The 21,211-nt window shown below is 45.2% G+C and overlaps 1 long non-coding RNA gene across 1 annotated transcript in view; it reads right to left on the bottom strand.

Moving 5' to 3' along the window:
* LOC132344465 (uncharacterized) overlaps positions 1-20,833 on the bottom strand; it is a 65,894-nt gene extending 45,061 nt beyond the window's left edge. Inside the window, exon 1 of the long non-coding RNA XR_009493651.1 lies at positions 8,151-20,833. This is a non-coding gene — a long non-coding RNA (uncharacterized lncRNA). The remainder of the gene's footprint in view (positions 1-8,150) is intronic.
* Between the last annotated feature and the right edge of the window lie 378 nt (positions 20,834-21,211).

Here is a 21,211-nt window from a genome sequence, read left to right as displayed (position 1 = left end):
CATGGAAAATACTGTCTTGATCAAGAGCCCATCAGTGACTCAATGGACATGAGTTTGGGCAAACTTCAGGAGATGGTGATGGACAGGGGAGCCTGGCGTGCTGCAGTCCACGGGGCTGCAAAGAGTCAGACATGAGTGAGCGGCTAAACAGGAACCAAGAGGCCACGGCAGTCAGCTAAGGCTGGTGTTGTTAAGAAAGGTGTCTCTTGGAGACTTCCCTGGCGATCCAGGAGTTAAGATTTTGACCTTCAATCGGACGGGGCACGCATTCATTCCTTGGTTGGGGAACTAATATCTCACATACCGCATGAAGCAGCCAAATAAATAAAAAAAATTTTTTTTTAAAGAGAGGTGTCTCTTGGAGGCAACGAACTTGCAAAGAACATGCAGAGTAAGCAACGCTGTGCTCCTCTAATCCCTGCGAGGCACCGCTTCTGTGTGATGAATATTCTCACCCCAGGCAGGTACGTCTGCACGGTGGATGTTGTCTGCGGATCCTGACAAGCCGCGCCACTCACAGAACAGGCTCCACGGCTCACGTGTGCGCTCCAAATTCACATGCTCACCTCATTCGTAACAAAGGAGTCCCACGTGCTGGAGGCGAACAGATGAAATGTTTACTGAAGGGAAGACGCAAGTCTAGGCTTGGCTTCAAGATCGTCCAAACCAGAGGGGAGGGTGTAGTGAGATGAGAGGGGCTGGGAGTGCGTGTGTTGTAGCTGAGGGATGGCAAGTTTATTATACTATTTGGTTTAAACAAGTATTTATTTATCTGGCTGGGTCTGGTCTTACGGGCGTCACGTGGGATCTGTCGTTGCAGGGCACCAACTCTCTACTGTGTGCAGGCTCAGCAGCTGTGGCACATGGGCTTAGCCGCTCCGTGGCCATCTCAGTTCCCCTGCCAGGAATCAAGCCCACATCCCCCGCGTTGGGAGGCGGATTATGAACCACTGGACCATCAGGGGTGTCCCCACAAATGGCTATTTCCGTGTGTGTGTAGCTTGAAGCTGTGTGCTGGCCTGGATGTGTAAGGGTGGCTGGACAACAACGCTATGATACTATTTTCTTAACTCTTGTATTTATCAAAAATGCTTCCCGATAAAATCTAAAAAAAAAAAAAAAATTGCAAACGTGCTTCACCCTAGCCCTTTAAGGCTGTTATCCCCAAATTCAATCATGTCTTCCTGAACTGAGGCAGCCTTGTTTGTGTGTTAGTTACACAGTTGTGTCCAACTCTCTGAGACCCCACGGACTGTAGTCCACCAGGTTCCTCTGTTCATGGGATTCTCTGGGCAAGAATACTGGTGTGGGTTGCCATGCCCTTCTCCAGGGGATCTTCCCCACCCGGGGATGGAACCTGGGTCTCCTGCATTGCAGACAGACGCTTTAATGTCTGAGCCAGCAGGGAAGCCTATAAGTCTATAGGGAGCAACTATAAGTGACCAAGGAAATGTTGTTTATTTTGGATGCTATGAACTGGCATTCATCATTCTACCTATAAAAAAAAAGGATCAAGAAAACTGAAGAATTATCGTAGGCACAAGGCCATCATCACATTGATAATCTGCAGTATCTCAAAACAGAGTTAACTGCAAACATTTATTCTTCTCCTTAAATTCTTCACTTTACTAATTCTGTTAAAAGTCCTGTCCTTCCTTTCTTGATAGTCAAGGCTTACTGCTCTGAATAACTTGGAACTTTTGATACAAGATATTTTTTTTATAAATTGTTTAATTGGAGGCTAATTATTTTACAATGCTGTAGTGGTTTTTGCCATACTTGACGTGAATCCACCACGGGTGTACATGTGTTTCCCTGTCCTGAACCCCCCTCTCACACCTCCCTCCCCATCCCATCCCTCAGGGTCTTCCCAGTGCACCAGCCCCGAGCACCCTGTCTCATGCATCGAACCTGGACTGGCGATCTGTTTCACATATGATAATATACATGTTTCAATGCTACTGTCTCAAATCATCCCACCCTCGCCTTCTCCCACAGAGTCCAAAAGTCTGTTCTTTACATCAGTGTCTCTTTTGCTGTCTCGTATACAGGGTTATTATTACCATCTTTCTAAATTCCATATATATGTGTTAGTATACTGTATTGGTGTTTTTCTTTCTGGCTTCCTTCACTCTGTATACGGGCTCCAGTTTCATCCACCTCATTAGAACAGATTCAAATGTATTCTTTTTAATGGCTGAGTAATACTCCATTGTGTGTATGTACCACAGCTTTCTTATCCATTCGTCTGCTGATGGACATCTAGGTTGCTTTCATGTCCTGGCTATTGTAAACAGTGCTGCGATGAACACTGGGGTACGCGTGTCTCTTTCAGTTCTGGTTTCTGGCTATTAATACAAGATATTTTGTATGGAAAGAACACTGCAGACTTCTCTGTGAAAGTGACAAGTAGCGGTTAATCGTGAACAGCGATGGCAAGTTGTATCCCCAGACGCTCCATTATTTCCTGACTGCACCGGAACTGTGGTGCTCGCAGTGCATAAAGTACAGTAAACACACATGGACACCCTGCTGCACCGTCTGGTATCGGCATTCTGTCCTCCTCACGGGCGGTTGCCACGACTTCTAATAATAACAGCAATAATCACCAACATAAAATTTTGCACTTCCCTGGCGCTCAGTGGTAAAGAATCTACCTGCTGATGTAGGAGACACGGGTTCCATCCCTGATCCAGGAGGATCCCACAGGCCACAGAGCAACTAAGCCCGGAGCCACCACTACTGAAGCCCACACACCCTAGAGCCTGTGCTCTGCAACAAGAGAAGCCTCCGCAATGAGAAGCCCGGAGCGCGGCAGCTAGAGAGTGGCCCCTCACTCCCTGCAACTAGAGACGAGCCCAGACAGCAGTGAAGATGCAGCACAGCCAAAAATAAACAAACACAATTATTCACCAAAAAAATGGCCACTACTCACAATAACACTAGGAGATAGTCTCGTTTCTTGAATACTTAACCCTCCGAAAGCAATTTATGTACATCATCTGACTTTAGGATCCACCCATTACAATCAGAGGAATTATTTTGCCTATTTCACGGTAAGGGAAAATGAGCCTCCCAGAGTTTATACAGGTTGCCCCAAGGTACCCATCTAGTGGCATATTAAAAAGCAGAAACATTTCTTTGCCAACCAAGGTCTGTATAGTCACAGCTATGATTTTTCAAGTAGTCATGTACGGACGTGACAGTTGGACCATAAAGAAGACTGAGCACCAAAGAACTGATGTTTTCAGATTGTGGTGCTGGAGAAGACTCTGGAGAGCCCCTTGAACAGCAAGGAGATAAAGCAGTCAATCTGAAAGGAAATCAACCCTGAACATTCATTGGAAGGACTGATGGTGAAGCTGAAGCTCCAATACCTCTGGTAACCTGATGCAAAGAGCCAGCTCACTGGAAAACACCCTGATGCCGGGAGAGATTGAGGGTAGGAGGAGAAGGAGGCAACAGAGGACGAGATGGTTGGATGGCAACAGCGATTTGACAGGCTTGAGTTTGAGCAAGCTCCTCAAGATAGTGGAAGAGAGAGGAGCCTGGTGTGCTGCAGTCCATGGGGTCACAGAGAGTCGAACATGACTTTTAGGGACTGAATAGCAACAAACAACCCATCCAGCAGGGGACACAGATGACGAGAAGCTGATGAACCTACAGCTCGAGAGCTGAGCTACCATGTCCTTCCCACCGTGTGCCCACTATGTCTATGCCAGGAACACAACAGGTATACAACCATCTTTAAGCCAGTAGATGACATGCATTCCAAGGTAATAACGTTTCAAGATAACAAAATTCTAACTGGTAACGTGCTTTCCTGCTCCCATATGCCTGAGAGCTTAAGAACAGGGATTGAGGGCTTCACTTCTGGTCCAGTGGTTAAGACCCTACCTTGCAGGGCAACCGGACACCTATCCGTGGTGTTCTCTACCTGGTCCAGGAAGATCCCACATGCCGTGGAGCAACTGAGCCAATGTGCCACAACTACAGAGCCCAGAGGCTGCGACTACCAAAGTATGTGCGCCCTAGGGCCTGTGCTCCCCAACAAGAGACAGGCCACCACAAGGAGAAGCCCAGACAAGGCAAGCAGAGAGTAGGCCCTTTTGCCGCAACTAGAGAAAGCCCATACACAGCAGTGAAGACCCACCACAAGCCAAAAATATAAAAAAGAATGACTGAGAATCAGTGGAAGACAAAAACATGGTATGCACCAATGAGGGTATTCATGAATTCATAGTCTATGAGAATTTTGCAGATTTCTGACGGTGAAATGTATTTATCTGACACAGTCAATTCCTAGGCAGGTTGATAAGAAGTGCGGGGGTCCCTGAGGAGAGACAGGTCTGGGGGTCTCGAGGAGGAGATAGAGGTCTGGAATTCTCAAAGAGAACGAAAGGACAAACTTTTTTTTCCCCGTCTACATTCCTTAGTCTTAATCACATAAAATCGTTGTTTTTTTTTTTTTTTTTTTCTTTAAGCTGGGAACTGACGATTACACAAAAAACAACTCAGTTTAAACTCTGTACTAGGGATTATATAACAACAGTGTATCCTGCTTGAGGACAGTTTCTCCTTCCTGAGAACCTTCTGACTAATCCTGGTATCTTAGAATGTGTATTAGGGGAGTGGGTCTGGTAAAATTTTTACGACCTTGAGATATGCTTTTGACTTATTGTAATAGCTAATTAAAAAGTATATAATTCCCTTGCCAAAGACTAGGAAGTGGGGCACTTCCCACCTCCTTCTGATGTCTATGTCAGAAGCTTTCTCTGACCCTTTTCACTGTAGTTAAAACCTCTGCCACCCAAGAGCCCTGAGCGGTCAAGCCAGGTCTCTGGTCCCGAAGCTAAATCTTCTTCTTCAGAGATCAAGAATCTGACATCATTCATCCTAAGCTATCATATCTTGTATCTTGACGTTGGCACTTAACAGGAAAAAAAAAAAAAAAACGTTTCACAAGCATCTGGGTCATTTTGTAAATTGAGTGTGTGGTTAATGGAGAGGGGATTCCGTAAATTAGTGCTTCCCTGACTTGTCTGATGATAAGAAGCACTTTGGGGTACTTGTAAAAAGTACTGATCCTTGGATATCAAGCCTGGGAACAGCAAAGCTAAGTGTCTTTGAGAATCATTTTCCCGCTTTGCTTAGTCTATCAGTTGACTAATCCCTGTTGATTCAGGACAAGCAGAGAAAGGCACACACAAGAACAAAGACAAACAAAAAAAAAAAAATCACTGTCATATTAGTCTATGGTCCCTCAGTTGCTTTCACCAAAAATATTAAAAAAGAGAGAGAGAGAGAGAGAAACAGACATCTGTCCATCAATATATTGCATCTGCAATTTAGCAAACTTCCAAAGACCAAAGATATTAATTTGGTAACTTGACTGCTTAACAGGAGGGGAAAAAATCCCCCAGGCATATAGATGATTTTGTAAAAATTTCCATCCAGATCTTGACATCAACTATGTACGTGAAAAGATTACTCTGTGAAACCTTCCTAAGTTTGGAGATGATGAGAAGTTTCCATTGGAGGGAGGGGATATATTTATACGTACGGCTGATTCACCTTTGCTGTACAGCAGAAACCAACACAACATTGTAAAGCAATTATCCTTCAATTAAAAATTTAAAAAAAGATTTTTTTCACTGCCCAAGAATTCCCTTTAAGAAAATTTGCTTTTGTCAGAAAAGCAAAAATCACCTTCTTCGTTCTACGAAGACAATGCCATTCGATTAGAGAAAAACTGTCAGGGTAGAAGATGCTGAATGTGTTTCAGACTAACATTATCAACATTTAAACTATTCTGGATACTAGGCTATGCTCAAAAGCGGTCAAGAGCACAAGCTTTTGCAGTCTCCACCTCTGACCCCTCACACCAACCATGTATACAGTTTATAGATTTCACGGTTTGAAGGTTCAGAGACACCTTCATAAAATGTCTCTACCTCATAGACATAGATCCAAAATATTACAATAAAAAAATCACAAAATATATGATGCCCCCCCTACCAAGAGTGATAGTCATTAGCATAAATCAGTAGGCTATCAGCCCCCAAAGATATCAGGCATTAAAACTGTCAATGCAGGACGTAAAATAAATATGAATTAAATATCTAAAAAAAAAAAAAAATAGAATTAGCAACATAAAAAACAAAATACCATAAAAATAGCCAGGAAGATTTTTGAGAAATTAGCAAACAAAATTTTTAAGTGAAAAAAACTTAAAAAAAAAAAAAACCCTAAAACTAAATGGAAGAATTACAGACTAAGATAGCTGAAGAGAATACTAATAGCTTATAATATGCTGCTGCTGCTGCTAAGTCACTTCAGTTGTGTCCGACTCTGTGCGACCCCACAGACGGCAGCCCGCCAGGCTCCCCCGTCCCTGGGACTCCCCAGGCAAGGACACTGGAGTGGGTTAGATTATAATATAGATGTACACAAACAATGCAGAGCGAACTACAGAAAAATGAAGTCGAAACATTAAGCGGAAGTTTTAGATTCAACTGACTAAATATATAAAAAGACCCAAAATATATTTAAATGGGTTTTTTTTAATGCAGAAGAGGCAATATTAAAATAGTGGAGAACTCTGCAGCTTTGGTGAAAGACAAAAATCTTTAGACTCAAAGACCAACCAGTTTCAAGCTGCAAGATTAAAAACAAAGTCCAATCATATGCTAGCCAAATTGGTCATATCAAACACAAGGAGACAGAAATTTTGATGGTAAAATGCATTTAATAGAAAAATATATATATAGTTCATGAAAGACATAAAATCAACTCAAGAAAATTATTTAAAGAAAGTGAAAAGATGGTGATAATAAAGATAGCACCAACTGACAGAGAGAAAGACGTGAAACAGAGTTAGAACAGAGCTGAGTGTTCAGTTTTTTAACAGAAAGGTAAAATTAAAAATCAACTGGAAAACTGTCCCAGAAAAAAAAAAATGAAGCACATATAATTGATGATAGAAATGAACTGGGAAGATAACTACATTATACTCAGTATTTCAAAATTTAAATCATACACATTCCTTTAAAAACATTAACGCCAACTAAAAAAGAAACTGAAATCCTACATTATCAGATACGCATTAAATAAAAATGGTATAACTATGTTTCTGTATAAAGTGTGCATTCGTTATACTCACAAGAAAAAAAAACAGAAAATAAATATCACAGCAAGGTAGAAGGATACAAGATTAATACACAGAAATCAACTCATTTCTTTAATAATGAAATATAAGAAAGGGAATGCAGAAAAAAATGACACAGGTTAGAACTACACCAAAAAAGAAAATATTCAGAAAAGAAATGTCACAATGTGACCAGAGCTTGATAGTTCCCTTCTTTCCTTGGTTTGTGATGCAATCAAAAAACTCTTCCATGTACCCAACAGAGGAGCCAGCAGCCATATATAGGTGCTTTCTGTTCCTTATGTTCAGTCGCTCAGTCATGTCTGACTCTTTGTGATTCTGTGGACTGCAGCACACCAGGCTTCCCTGTTCTTTACCATCCCCTGGAGCTTGCTCAAACTCATGCCCACTGAGTCGGTGATGCCATCCAACCATCTCATCCTCTGCCGTCCCCTTCTCCTCCCGCCTTCAATCTTTCTCAGTCGTCTCCAACTCTTTGAGACCCCATGGATTGTAGCCCACCAGGGCTCCTCTGTCCCTGCGATTCTCTAGGCAAGAATCCTGCAGTGGGTTACCACTTCCTTCTCCAGGGAATCTTCCGGACCCAGGGCTCAAACCTGGGTCTCCAGTATTGTGGGCAGATTGTTTACCAGAGTCTGAGCCACAGCAAGTCCCATATAGACACTCATATTAATTAAAATGGGGCTTCCCTGGTGGGCCAGTGGTTAAGAATTCACCTTCCAATGCAGGGGACGTGGGTTCCATTCCTGCTCCGGGAAGATCCCAAGTGCCTGGGGGCAACAAAGCCAGTGCTTGGCAATGACTGAAGTCCAGGAGTCACAAAAAGAGAATGAGCATAATGAGCAGCCCACACACAACAACTGGAGACTAGCCCCTCACTCACAGCAAAACTAGAGAAAGATCCAGCATGTGGCAAAGAAGATCCAGCATGGCCAAAAAATAAACAATTTTTTTTTAAGAACATTCTTAATTCATTACTTACCACTAAATAAAATTGAAAGCTCAGTTCCTGAGTCATGGCAGTCACAGTTCAAATACTCTCCTTTCCACATGCAGATAGTAAAAGGTATTTTGGGAAAGAGATGCTGGACTAGAATCCATCACGGAGAAATTCACAGGTGAGACAGTCAAATGGAGAGCCTGAGTACCATAAGGGTCTTTTAGGAGGTCAGCAAACTTTTCTGTAAAGAGTTAGAGAGTCCATATTGTAGGCTCTGTAGGCCAAAGAATCTTTTTTTCACAGCTCAACAGTGCTGTCTAACAAACGTCTTTCTTTAAGTCTTTTGTCTTACAAAAGTCGCCATAGACCACTTGCCCAGGAGTGTCCATGACTGTCTTCCAATAAAACTTTATTGACAGTACAAGCAGGGGGCCAGACTCATCCCAGAGGCTGTAGTGTGCCAACACCCACAATAGCAGGATGGCCATTCAATGAGCACAGCGCTTTCTCATTTCCTCAGACTGTTCTTCTGCTAATAGGAGAAAATGACTGCATCACAGTAAATTAATATTTTCTCCCCCACCCCCCATAGTACTTTCCTGGTGGCTCAGATGGTAAAGCGTCTGTCTAGAACACGGGAGACCCGGGTTCGATCCCTGGGTTGGGAAGATCCCCTGGAGGAGGAAATGGCAACCCACTCCAGTACTCTTGCCTAGAAAACTCCCATGGACGGAGGAGCCTGGTAGGCTACAGTCCATGGGGTCGCAGAGAGTCAGACACGACTGAGCAACTTCACTTTTACTTTCCCCATAGTACTTGCCAAAACACAACACATTCAACGAAAAAGAAAAAAAAAAATCAGACCAGGACATTTTTTTTTGTCCTCTCTCTCTCCCACAAAAGCTGTCCTGCCCTCTAAATGTGAGTAAGGCCAGCTCTGATGTTTATTACATCTTTCCCTGGGGCCACACTTCACAGACTCCACTGAAGAAAGCACAGCGACCGCATGCAACGGGGGGGCTTGAATTAGAAGCTACCTGGGGAAGGTCACGTCCCTTAAACACACAAACGTTTTCAGACAGAAGAGGGGCTCCTGAGAGGTGAGCAGCGGTGATGCGAGGCTGCCACTGGGGAGCCCTGTTGGAAATGCGTCAGCAGCTTGTTAGGCAGAAACCCTTGACGTCTGCCTCCCGCGCCTCGTAACGAGCCTCCTGCGGTCTCTGGTCCTGTGTTCTTCGTGTGTGCCTCACTCCAGCGAGAAATAAAAGCTCTCTTCCCACCCAACTGGCACAAAGACACTGTTTGGAAAGGCTTTAACTCAGAGCTCAGGGCGTACAGATTTCACAAGCCTCCCCCGATCTCCCCAGTCCAGCCTCGAAGAGATTAATTTAGCAGAACCCTTGGGGCCGCCCCCCCACCCCCCACCACCATCTAGAGATAGAAACACTTGAGGCTCTGTACCCTTTACCAACAGCAGGGCTTGCAGGTACGTGAGCGGAAAACTGCTCAGCGCTCAGCAAACGTGAACACAACACCAACGCGACACAGACAAAGCTCATGTTTACTGAGAAAAAAATTCCGAACCACGGGGATTTCATTCACGTGTAGGGCCGGGTGTCAGGCATGGGTTTCCCTATAAAAACAGTGTGAAACTGTGTTGCTGTTTTTTTTTTTTTTTTTTAATTTTATTTATTTTTGGCTGCCCTGTGTCTGTCGCTGCACGCAGACATTTCTGGAGTTGCCGAGGGCCGGTGCTATTCTTCATTGCGGTGTGTGGGCTTCTTCTTGAGGGGCTTCCCTTGCTGTGGGTAAGGGTCCACAAGCTTCAGGATTTGCAGCTCGGGGGCTCAGTAACTGCGACTCCCAGGCTCTAGGCCACAGGCTTAGGTGCTCCGCAGCGTGTGGGATCTTCCCAACCCAGGGATCAAATCAGCGTCTCGTGCATCTCAGGCGTTGCAGGCAGATTCTTTACCACCGAGCCGCCTGTGAACTCCCATGTGTTATGGTGGCAGCTTTTAAAAAAAATATTTATTTGTCTGGGCCAGGTCTTAGTTGCAGTATTGTGGGGATCTAGCTGCCTGACCAAGGATCAAACCCAGGCCCCCTGCATGGGGAGCTTGGAGTCTTAGCTAGTGGGCCAGCAGGGAAGTCTCATCATGGTAGCAGTTTTTATGTAGAAGCAATTCATAGCCCTAAGCTCTCTCATCTAAATATAATATGTCCTATAAGAATTGATAATTGTACCTAAGTTCCAAGCAAGTCAAGGGTTAGGTGTACTAGCCATTTCCTTCCTAGCTGCGTGATCCAAGTCATCCTGAGATGAATCAGGAATGGGAAAGATCTTTACGAGATCCAGCACAGAAAGAGCTGTCTTTTAAGGGTTTCATCGATTGATTTAGAGTAGGTATAGGTCGATCTTGTCTTTACATCTTCAGGAGAGGCTCAGGAGAAGTCTTATGTGCAAACGTGTTGGAGAAAAGGAATACAAATGTGGGCGGTTGGGAATCCTGGGTCAGCCAGGGCTCGCCCCTCTCTATGCCTGATGAGTTTATTTTATATTGATTCCCTTTTGGCTGTGCTGGGTCTTCATTGCTGTGGCAGAGACTGGGGCGTGGAGGAGGGGGGTGCAGCGCTCTTTGCTACAATGCTTGGTCTTCTCCTTGCAGTGACCTCTCTTGTTTTGCAGCACAGGCTCTAGGGTGCAAGGGCTTCCGTAGTGGAAGGTCCCGGGCTCCAGAGCATAGGCTCAGCAGTTGTGGCTGAGTTGCCTTGAGGCAAGTGGGGATCTTCCCGGTCCAGGGACAGAGCCAGTGTCTTCTGCACTGGCAGGCGGATTATTGACTGCCGAGCCACCAGGGACATCCTCCTGCTGAATTTAAACGAGGTGGTTCTCAGGATGGGGGAAGCCGTAAGGCACTGCCCACATCCCCATCCTCTCCTGCCTCTCTTGCTTCTACGTGCCTCTGTGTCTCTAGGCCTGGCCCCTACCCACATTCAGCGCAGGGGACTTTTTCTGCTGTTTCCTCTCTCGGTCCATCACGTTTTTAAAATGTCAAGATAAGAATGTTCCTGGCCACTTTCCCAGTCTTTTCAGTGAGTCAGCAGCGCATCTGTATCTGCAGATGGCGGACAAGCACAGTCAGATGGATACAGTACACTCTCTTCTGAATTTGTCTACATGTATCAGTCTGATCTGCTAGCTTTAGCTGCTACATTAGAAGGTGACCTAATTAGTCCTTTCAATCAGCCTTGCAATTAGGGAGATACGTGCGTTGCAAGCATTTACAATCAGCTCTAATGTCAGTTCCAAATGTAAGAGAAGCCACTGGTTGGCCAACGAGCAACTCTCCTATGACTTTCTAAGCTTTATCTTGCTGTTGTTTTTCAGTTGCTAAGTCGTGTCCGACTCTTGTCAACCCCATGGACTGCACCACACCAGGCTCTCTTGTCCTTCACTATCCCTGGAGTTTGCTCAAATTCATGTCCACCGAGTCGGTGATGCCATCCAACCATCTCATCCTCTGTCGTCCCCTTCTCCTCCTGCCCTCAATCTTTCCCAGCATCAGGGTGTTTTCAAATGAGTCAGCTTTTCGCATCAAGTATCCAAAGTATTGGAGTTTCAGCTTCAGCATCCAGTGAATATTCAAGGTTGATGTCGTTTAGAATCGACTGCTTTGATCTCCTTGCGGTCCACGGGACTCTCAGGAGTCTTTTCCACCACAATTTAAAAGTATCAATCAATAAATCAAAAAAGCTTTATTGCTGCTATTGTTTTTCTCCAGGTCCCACAGGAACTAACATTCTTCATGAAGCTTCAGAGTCAAATGTTCGGGTCACATTAAACTAGAATTTCCAGCAAGCAAACTGTCCAGCATTACTGAGGACCTGAGAAGCCGAGAGAGAAACTAACCACATGGCACTTACATTGTTTATGAAATGAATCTATTTTCCCTCTCCGTGGTAACCAAGTTCAAAACGCACATGTATTTTGCGACAAGATCTTTCCCTTCATTCTTTAGGATGTTTTGGTATTAAAAGCTCTAACATCCGTCAAGGATGCAAAACAGGGGCTTTCCCCGTGGTCCAGTGACTAAGAATCTGCCTGCCAGTGCAGGAGACGCGGGTTTGATCCCCGCTCAGGGAAGATTCCACGTGCCGTGGAGCAACTAAGCCTGCACCCCACGACTACTGAAGCCCGCGTGCCTTAGACCCTGTGCTCTGCAACAAGAGAAGCCACCCCAGTGAGAAGGCCCTGCACCTCAACTAGACAGAAGTCACCACTGGCCACAACCAAAGCAAGTCACGGTGCAGCAACGAAGATCCACACAGCCAAATAAATAAATATATATATATAAATTTGAAAAAAAAAAATTAAACAGCAACTCAAGTTTGGTCTTGCTGCTGCTGCTGCTAAATCTCATCTGATTGTCCCAGACCCCAGCTCTCACCTCTGCTCAGCTCTTACGGTCTTGGTGCCTTCTTGAGTATTTATCACCTTGAGCATATTGATCATCTTTGTTAAACCAATCATGATCAACTGGCCCCAAACATGTCTCCGTGTCCTCCTCCACTCTGTGTTTCTTCCCAACTTTCTTGCTGGTCACACCACAGTTCTGCCGGTCACCAGGACACTTAGAACCTACGGTCATCTTTGATGGTTCTATTTCCTTTTACTTCTGTTGGCACAAGTTTGCTGCATACCTGTTAACATAAAGTGTCGGGCAAGATTTTTTTTGAAATATTCTCTTGATTTATTCCTTCCTCTGTTGGAGAAGACTCTTGAGAGTCCCTTGGACTGCAAGGAGATCCAACCAGTCCATTCTGAAGGAGATCATTCCTGGGATTTCTTTGGAGGGAATGATGCTGAAGCTGAAACTCCAGTACTTTGGCCACCTCATGGGAAGAGTTGACTCATTGGAAAAGACTCTGATGCTGGGAGGGAATTGGGGGCAGGAGGAGAAGGGGACGACAGAGGATGAGATGCTTGGATGGCATCACTGACTCAATGGACGTGAGTTTGGATGAACTCCAGGAGTTGGTGATGGACAGGGAGGCCTGGCATGCTACGATTCATGGGGTTGCAAAGAGTCGGACACGACTGAGCGACTGAACTGAACTGTTTATCTCAACAGCCAATTGTTTTCTCCTTAGTCAACATGGAAGACTCCTCATTTCAGAGCAGGAAAATCCCCAGAGTCTAAATTCCCAAGTCATTCGTCTGCAAAGCAGTCCTGAACTACCTATGTTCTTGTTCTTAGGGGGAAAAAATTAATATTTTTATTTAACTATTCAATTCAAATATTATTCAATATTAAATAATATTTAATATTTCCTACTTCACGACATCTCTTTGAGCTCATTTGCTGTTACAGCTGGCATAGTCTGGCACTGCAGAACAATCGCGTATATCACTGCCAACATCATATATTTCATATACTGCATTCCCAACTATGTTATAACAGGTGAAGTGAAGTCAAAGTCGCTCAGTTGTGTCTGACTCTTTGCGACCCCATGGACCATAGGAATTCTCTAGGCCAGAATACTGGAGTGGGTAGCCTTTCCATTCTCCACGGGACCTTCCCAAGCCAGAGATCGAACCCAGGTCTCCAGAATTGCAGACAGATTCTTTACCACCTGAGCCACAAGGGAAGCCCAATGTTGTATGAACTTCGCAAGTAAAAAGAAGCTAAAAATGTATACTCTTCCTAAACCCAAATGGCTAGCTAGTCCCTTTTAGCCCAATTTCACCATTAACTGTCCAACTTGCTTTTCCAATTACATGAATTTCCCAACATCTGAGAGTTCAGAAGCTATGAACGACTTCTACAAATAGCAGGAGTCATTAAATTAAGCATCTCCCTTTACCTGACTTTAGAAACTGCAAACTTTTGCCGGGTTATGTGGGAAAACGTCCAAGTTAACCTCATGGGTCATTATCGGACATGAGGAAGAAAATACTCTCCGTACTTTGGGCCATCGAGTGAAGCTTCTCCATTTCGGCCCATTTTGCTGAAAGCATGTGCTTCCACATGGTTCCTCTCTGACTCAGACTTTAGACAAGAAACCGTGCCGATCGGGTCTCAAGCCAGAGCAGGCATCATATGATGTGCAAATTATAGCAGCTAGTTGTTTGCAGGTGACTCTGTGAGCTTCCCGGGTGGCACAGTCATAAAGAATCCACCTGCCAATGCAGGAGACGCAGGTTTGATTTCTGGGTCGGGAAGTTCCCTTGGAGAAGGAAATGCCAACCCACTCCAGGATTCTTACCTAGGAAATCCCATGGACAGTGGAGCCTGGCGGGCAAAGAGTCGGACACGACTTAGCGACTGAACAACAACAGCAAAAACCACGAGTGTTGTTCTTCACTGGGCTGTGACATAACCTCCAGGCAGCTCCCTAAGGAGAAAGCCACCAGGAATGAGATGCAGACAGGGAGTTTTTGGATGGCCCCACGGGCAAGGCAGGATGGAACGGGAGGGCCTCGGGCTCTTTGGTCTGATCGTATCCATCAGTTTCTTTCTCAGCGGTCAACAAGAGGTGAGTGTCACAGAGGGGACCCCTGGGAGAGATGAAAAGCAGCCCTAGGGGATCCCGACCTCTGAAACGTAACCCCTGTGTCGTCTTTCAAAGGAGGGCTCTTTGAGGGTGAGTATCATCGGTCACCTTCAAACGGAACCTTTCATCTGTCCGGCTCAGCCCGTGGAATCCGCCCTGTTACTGATGGTTTGGCGATAAGGGCCATCAAGAAAGGAGCCCTGTTCATGATGGGGGGCCTGCTGAGGATGCTGGGGTCTCGGCCATGCACCTGTCAGCAGGAGTCCCTACCAGGGTGGGACCTGCCCAGGAAGCACAACCCACTCAGTGGGCACAGTGGCCCGTGTCAGCCTCAGTCTGCAGCTGCCAGCCATGCAGGGAACTTCTGAGACTCGGCAGGAGCAAGCTGGCATGCCGCGGAACCAGAGTAGGCACCGAGGAGCCAGCAAGACAAACTCAGATGCACACGCCCACCACGCGGTGGGGAACACCTGCTCTCTGCAACCTCCAGATACCATCAGCTGCTCTTAAAATGACAGAATGATCACAAACCACGGGGCCTGTGGTTTGTAAATGTAAATAATGTCCTGGGTGTTAGTGGCTCGGTCGTGTCCGACTCTTGGTGACCCCATGGACTGGGGCCCACTTTGGTCCTCTGTCCGTGGGATTCTCTGGGCAAGGATACTGCAGTGGGTTGCCATGCCCTCATCCAGGGAATCTTCCCGACCCAGGAATCAAAGCCAAGTCTCCCACGTTGCAGGCAGACTCTTGACAGCCTGAGCCCACCAGGGAAGCCCTTAGTGGAGGTGTGAATCTGCAGTTCATGTAGCCGCAAAGGGAATAACACTAATTGCATCATATATATTTACTCTTTCCCAATTATGCTAAACTTCATTCAAACTGCCCAGGATAATTAAAAAAAAAAAAGATATTTGTATTCAAATGATCTGCTTCTATTTGCAGAAAGAGGGGTGAGAAGGTAAAACCCAAGTTGTTCCTTACGACTATAAATGTAAAAAATAATACACATGGGAGTGCTAAGTCGCTTCCGTCGTGTTCGCCTCTTTGCGACCCTTGGACTGTAGCTCATCAGGCTCCTCTGTCCATGGGATTCTCCAGCAAGAATACTGGAGTGGGTTGCCATGCCCTCCTCCAAGGGATCTTTCCAATTCAGGGATCGAACCCATATCTCTTACGGATCCTACATGGGCAGGCAGGTTCTTGACCACTGGTGTCACTTAGGAAGCCCAAATACACATGCAGAGTGCCTACTCAACCCTGGATTACTTAACTAGTGGGCTTCCCTGCTGGCTCAGTGTTAAAGAACCCGCCTGTCAAAAACGAGATGCAGCTTAGATCCCTGGGTGGGGAAGATCCCCTGGAGGAAGAAATGACAACCCACTCCAGGATCCTTGCCTGGAGAATCCCATGGACAGAGGAGCCTGGCGGGCTACAGTCCACGGGGTCACAGGAGAGATGGACACGACTTAGCAACTCAACAACAACAACAATTAACTAGATAGTAAGGGAATTAACCTTCATGCATTATTCTTCCAAATACTGCACAATTAGCCATCATTCCCCAGAGCTCCAAGGCGATTTTATAAATCTCATGGTGTACACATGTGTTATGCATTGCAAGATAAGTTCCAAACAGAAGCAGAGAAACTCCCTTTTCCTGGACAATTCCCACGTGGCAACATCTGAGCCATAGTTTTAGTTTGCCCTTAAACCAAGAGGTACTGGGACTTCCCTGGTGGTCCAGAGGTTAGAATCTACCTTGCAGTGCAGGGGAGGCAGGTTTGACCCCTGGTCGGAAAATGAAGATCGCACGTGCCTGGGGGCAACTTAGCCCTCCAGCACCTCAAGTAGACGGCCCATATTCTGCACCTGCTGAACCCACACACCTCAACTAGACAGCCTGAGTGCCGGAAAGAAAGATTCTGCATGAAACAAAGAAGGCCCTGCCTGCCACAGCTAAGACCCGAGGCAGCCAAGTAAATAAACGTCTATATATATATATATAAACATAGACAGCATACTAAACCTAGACAGCGTATTAAAAAGCAGAGACGTGACTTTGCCAACAAAGATCCATCTAGTCAAAGCTGTGGTTTTTCCAGTAGTCATGCCTGGATGTGAGAGTTGGACCATAAAGAAAGCTGAGCGTCGAAGAATTGATGCTTTTGATCTGTGGTGTTGGAGAAGACTCTTGAGAGTCCCTTGGACTGCAAGGAGATCCAACCAGTTCATCCTAAAGGAGATCAGTCCTGGGCGTTCATTGGAAGGACTCATGTTGAAGCTGAAACTCCAATCCTTTGGCCACCTGATGTGAAGAACTGACTCATTGGAAAAGACTGATTCTGGGAAAGATTGAAGGCGGGAGGAGAAGGGGACGACAGAGGATGAGATGGTTGGGTGGCATCACCGACTTGATGGAAATGAGTTTGAGCAAGCTCCGGGAGTTGGTGATGGACAGGGAAGCTTGCTGCAGTCCATGGGGTCACAAAGAGTCGGACACGACTGAGCAACTGAACTGAAGTGATCAGAACCCTTGGATCAATGTTAAAAATAAAAAAGTAAGGCACTGAAGCTGATTATTAGAAGTCTTTTCCTGCTTTCACGATGCATCCTGGTTGGTGTTTGGTCCACGCTAAACCTGTCTGGGACTCAAATTTTCACTCTAGCAAGAGTCTTCTAGGGTGCTTAGGGGGCTGGTGTCGAAAGCCATTTTCATAGTAGATGTTTTTGTTCAGTTGCCGAGTCACGTCTGACTCTTCATGACCCCGCGGACGGCAGCACGCCAGGCTTCCCTGTTCTTCACCATGTCCCGGAGTCAGCCCAAGTTCCTGGCCATCGAGTCGGTGATGCCATCCAACCATCTCATCCTCTGTCGTCCCCTTCTCCTCCTGCCTGCAATCTTCCCCAGCATCAGGGCCTTTTCCAGAGTCGGCTGTTCACAGCAGATATCCGAATATCAAATCACAAATGCCATCTACTATGCACACACTGCGTATAGACCTCAGCTCACTTTTTAAAATTGAGTATATTTAACAATTTACACATAAATCTGGGGCCTGTGCTCTTCGTTTGTTTCTTTGTTGGTTGGTTTTGGCTGGGTTTGGTTGCGGTGTGCCGGCTTTCTCGAGTTGCAGTGAGTGGGGCTACCCTCCACTCGTGGTGTGCGGGCTTCTCCCTGGGCTGACTTCTCCTGTTTCAGAGCACAGGCTTCGTACTTGGGGCGCATGGGCTTAGCTGCCCTGTGGCACGTGGGATCTTTCTAGACCGACATGTCCTCTGCACTGGCGGATGGATTCTTAACCACTATACCACCAGCAAAGTCCTGGGACCTATACTTTAAAGCAGGGGATTAAATCCTGTCATTTTGAAAGGCTACATTCACTACATTAGTTCACCTTCTTTAAGTCAAATTTGGTATCCAGAGATTCTATTTTTCTTCTCCACGTATTTCCTGGTAACTGTCCTACTTTAAATAACCAACTTCTCTAATGGACGTCTTTAGCAAGTGATAGCTGCTGTACCTTGTTACTGATGAACACAGGAAAAAGCTTGAGAGTTTGATACCAAGCATCCTAGTCTGGACTTCCGTGGTGGCTCAGGAGGAGTCTGGAGGATCTACAGGGTCGCAAAGAGTCAGAGACAACGAAGCAACTAAACACCACCACCCTGGTCTAGCATTTGGACTGTTGAATTCTCTACAGAAAAAAATAAAGTACAACCCCAAACTTCAAAAGACAAAGCACTGCGCTTTGTATCTCTGCTCCCAGACTTTGTAAGTGTCTCTGCTCCCAGACTTAATTAAGTATTTCTGCCCTTGACCAGCCTTTCTCTTCAAGGGTGTAACACAACTTAAGAGAAGAAGGAAGAGGGTGAAAGAGATGGGGAGGGAGAAAGGAAATTTGCATGTGTGCTTAGACGCTCAGTCACCTTCAACTCTTTGCCAAAATTTAAGAGTTGTAGCCACCCCCCTCTCAAAAAAAAAAAAAAAAAAAGTATTAAAAGAAGAAGAGGAAGAAAATCACAGGAATTTTATGTGTTGTCTGTGCTGGGCATGGGACTCTTTTGTCGGAGTCCCTAGGGCCCTATGCTGCCTGCTATCTCCCTTGGGACCTATGGAGGAAGCAGGCTTCCTATGTTTAGGGTTTCCTGGAAAAGGGTGTGATAAAGGTGCCAGGTAAACTATAGGACTCACAGTTAAACGTGCATTTCAGATAAACAGCTAAAACACAAAACAAAACATCGAGACGTCACACAGGCTTGCAGTTTCCATCAGCTGCAAAAACACAGCTGCTGTTGGAGTGAAAGAGAAGAAGGAAGCAGGAGAAGTATAAGTTGAGAGCCGTAACCCAACACACGAGGCGTCTGGAGGCCATGGAACATGAAGGCCAACAGTCTGCGGCAGCCACGTCTACAGGGAGGACGCTCTCTGAACCACAGGCTCAAACAAGACCAAAGGCTCATGGCCGGGATGCTGGAGCTCTGGACACCTCAATGTCCAGGCTGTCCTCTAAAATAGAAACATTTTATAAGTATTTTTTCTTCTGCAAAAATGGATAACATGCTTTTAAAAACACACCTGTTTTAAGAGGCTTCTGTTATCAATGAAATTAACACATATGGGAAGCCTCCATCAAAGATGCTTGCTTCTTTTTTTTTTTTTGCTTTATTTTTAATTGCAGTATAAAGCATTTCGTAATAATATAAAGTCTTATATGCTTTCCCAGGTGCCTACTTTAATTACAAGAAAAAAGAAAAATACGGTTTTACATGCATCTACATGCCTCCATTGGAACACTGCAGAGACAAACGTCTGCATGTCAAAAATCTGAACCATTTATATCTGAGGGAAAAAAAAATCTAGCCATTTACCTCTGAGATGAAACAAAAATGCTTTTGAGGTGCGGCTCAGACAGAGGAGCAGTGCTCAGTGAGTTCTGAGTCACCTTGAGTTCATCATGGATCCACAGACGACGAAACACTCTGTCAGTTGGCTTTCCCCAGGAGCAGGACAAGTGTAATGTTTTTAGAGGCTTCTTATGTTACCTGCAGGAGAAGGACATGGCAACCCACTCCAGTATTTTTGCCTGGGAAATCCCATGGACAGAGGAGCCCGATGGGCTACCGTCTACAGGGTTGCAAAGAGTCAGACATGACTGAAGCGACCAAACAGCAATACGTTACTCACATATCTCGATAGCAACCGACTTCAAAGGCACACGCTACACCACTCGAGTCCAGAGTCACACAGGCAGTATCAATATTTTGGTTTCACTTCAAAAGCCCCTGGTACAATGGTCCTGATAACGAACTTCTTTTAGAAAATCAAATTCCCATAATTTCATGGGATTAACAGGATTTCCTGGCTACTGCACTCTTCACTGAGTAAAACCTTCCCAGAAATGCTTCTGTTATCCTGGTTGCTGGTAGTACAGCCAAAGCCGCAGAGAGCATACCAACAAAGCCATCAGGAATAACAAGAGATGCGGGCAGGAAGATGAATGAAATCTTTGCCCAGTGGATGCTTTTAAGGTACAGGACCTCTCGACAATGACTGTTATAACCTCATTAATACAATCCTTCGTTACTTACCCGGACCAGACTTGAAAACGAAGAAGGAAGAGAATGTCCAAAAAAAGACACTTTCGATGACGTACCAAAGCTTGTGCCAAAACCAACATCGATCAAATGCTGAAATCTCTTCTTGAAACATTGTCTGGCAGAATCTCTCCTGCTAGCGTGCGTGAAAATCAAGAGTAACACTTCTCCAGATCCTTAAATCTCAGAAACGCCTTTTATGGAGTGTGACTATGCTGCCCTATTAGACAGGGGTTGGTTTATTTCACAGACACTAGGGGCCTTTGGCGCTCAACTTACGTTTACTGAACTAGATTTTGGTAGCATGCAGTGCAGACCCGTCCACATGAAGAACCTTCAGCTAGCGTTTTACAGCTAATCCTTCGGCTCACCACAGTATTATGTAGTCCACTACTTATAAACTGATGATTTTGATAAATGCTGACAGCTTTATTTTTTAACGTTTATTTACTTTTAATTCAACAATGACTGCTTTACGTGAGAGTGTTGGTTTCTACCAAACACACACCTGAATCAGCCATAAAAATCCTGACAGTTTTAAAAAGCTATATTCTGAAAGGACTTCTTTTGTCCAAGGTACATTTCTCCCCCCCGCCACCTTTTTTTTTTTTTTTTTTTCCGTATTTGAGGTTCTGTTTTATTTGATACACTCCCGTCTTGCAAGGCTTATCTCTTAACTGTTCACTGGTTCTGGAAAAAGAAATTAAAAAACCCACAAGAGTCCATTTCTAAAGGACAGAAAGAGAGGGTCTTTCTGTCTTCCAAAGCAGCTCTGAATCCACTCTGTTCATGAATCTGGAGGGCGAGCATTCAGGTAACAAGAATTTGGGTAGTGATGGAGAATTCATATAGCCTGTTTAGCTCGTATATATTTATTTAATTTTATTCATTTTTTACATTAATTTTTAATTTCTGGCTTCTCTAGGTCGCTATGGCTGCACATGGGTTTTCTC

Source organism: Bos taurus, chromosome Y (genome assembly GCF_002263795.3).
Source record: "Bos taurus isolate L1 Dominette 01449 registration number 42190680 breed Hereford chromosome Y, ARS-UCD2.0, whole genome shotgun sequence".
In the NCBI taxonomy this organism is placed as follows: domain Eukaryota; kingdom Metazoa; phylum Chordata; class Mammalia; order Artiodactyla; family Bovidae; genus Bos; species Bos taurus.
Note: the sequence above shows the minus strand (reverse complement) of the source record. Positions and strands in the feature narration are given on the sequence as shown.